Source organism: Bos javanicus, chromosome 16, assembly GCF_032452875.1.
Source record: "Bos javanicus breed banteng chromosome 16, ARS-OSU_banteng_1.0, whole genome shotgun sequence".
NCBI classification, from domain to species: domain Eukaryota; kingdom Metazoa; phylum Chordata; class Mammalia; order Artiodactyla; family Bovidae; genus Bos; species Bos javanicus.
The window spans coordinates 12,848,997-12,851,056 of record NC_083883.1 but is presented as its reverse complement, the minus strand read 5'-3'; positions in this window follow the sequence as shown (position 1 = coordinate 12,851,056).

The following is a 2,060-nucleotide window of genomic DNA, read 5'->3' as shown; positions in this document are numbered from 1 at the left end:
ATGAGGATAACAACCTCACAGGGCTGCTGCAAGGATTAAATAAATAATATAGTCTAAAGCACAATATCTGGCACACAACAGGAATGGTAAATATTGGCTTCCATTGGTACTGTTATCATGACAGTAATAACAAATCAAAGAGACATGCCTGTCTTACCCACCATTATACCCCTAGCATCTAAAATAAAGTCCAGCACAAAGGAAGTGCTCAGCAACTATTTGATGATTAAATGAATGAGTCAAACTGTTGGGAGGGGTTAATAGACACAGGTGTATATTCACTCATCATGACGTTTCTATAACTTAAGTACTTTAACTATACGATAAAATGTTTTTCTAATCCTTGGTAAAGCAAGAAAATTCTAATTTCTCTAAAAACACTCCGTTCTTAAAAGTTGGTAGGAAAACAAAGAAGTAATAAAAGAAAAGGAAAAAGAGAAACAAGTTACTAACTGGAACAGGAAACGTTTGGTTAAAGGGGCAGTAATGAGAATTAGCAGTTTTATTGTTTCCACCTTTCTAAAGATTTAACAGTTTATCTTAATCTTTTGAGTCTTAGAAAGAAGTGCTATTTTCAAACAAATGTAATCATCTTTAGCTTAGATTTTATATATTAATCAAGCCTCTTTCAGCATTCTCTTTTTCAGCTTTTCCAAACAATGGACTCTAAAATATGTAGGCATCTAATAATGTTGCTTAAATGTTTATTGTATACATTAGAACTGCAGTTCTCAAAATGGGATACATGGACCCCTGGGAACTCCTAAGACTATTTGCAAGGGATTTGTGAGCTCAAAATTGTCTCCATTATAATTCTAGGACAGTCTTTGGTTTTCCCCTGCTTTCATATTTGCACTGCAGCACAAAAGCAATCGTGGGTAACACTGCAGCTATTTTATTAACATACTTAGGCAGTGGCACTAAATTCTTTCACTGACACATAGGTATAATTCTAAAAACTAGCTAAACAAAAACCAGTTTTTACTGAAGAACGTCTTTGATGAAGCAATAAAAATTATTTTTATTTCATTTTGACCTCAGAGTACAATTCTTTAATATTTGCTGAGTGAAACAGGAAATACAAATAAAGCACTTCTACTATAAACCAAAATACGCCAGTCAAGTCCAGGAAAGGCACCCTTGCTACTGTTGGAACTGTCAGCTAACTTTTCTCCAGGAACATCATTTTTACTTGAAAGGACATATGGCAGATAAATACAGTTGTTCAGACTGTATCTGGCAGATATTTTCTTGAAATGTGTGAATTGAGTCTGTCACTTCAAGGAAAACACCTGATAATATTTGGTATCCTTGATAAAATGTGAACTTCAAAGTGAAAATTAGAATTTTCTAAGACTTAGATCTACCACTGTGAGTTTAAAAGTTTCATGATACTTAACAATTTTTCTGACTATACAGATGATGATATTAATAAATGTGACTTGTTATAATGTGTATCATCATATGTACTAACATTTACAAAATCAAAATCAGTTGGTAAATTTTCAAAATGACCAACGCACAATGTTATCAGATGCTGCATGAGTAAAAGATCTTTTTGAAGAGCAAGATAAACTTGAGGATTTTAATAAAACGAAGTACAAAGTTTACTAATATGAGTTCAGATTTCACATTGTAACCAATCTTTAGAAGAGAAACATTTTTGGAGTTTTGATATGATATCAAAGAACATCCATAATTTCCTAGAAAAGAACATACTCCTCCCTGCTCAACTATACACATGTGTGAGACTAAATTTTCTTCATATATTTCAACTGAAAACAAGACAAAACAAAAATATTGCAATAGACTGAATAAAGCATATAGGAGAAGCCAGTTGTGTGCTATTAACCCAGACATTAAAAAGGTTTACAAAAATGTAAAGCAATGCAGTCTTTTCACTACTCTTTTGCTTTGGTAAATATACATATGTTTTATTTTAAAAATGTTATCATTTACAGAATTTACTCTTTTAAATCAATTAATAAATACTTTAAATGTCTCAGTTTAATATCTAAATGATAAATATTAATAAATAAAATTCAAATAAAGATCTTTGG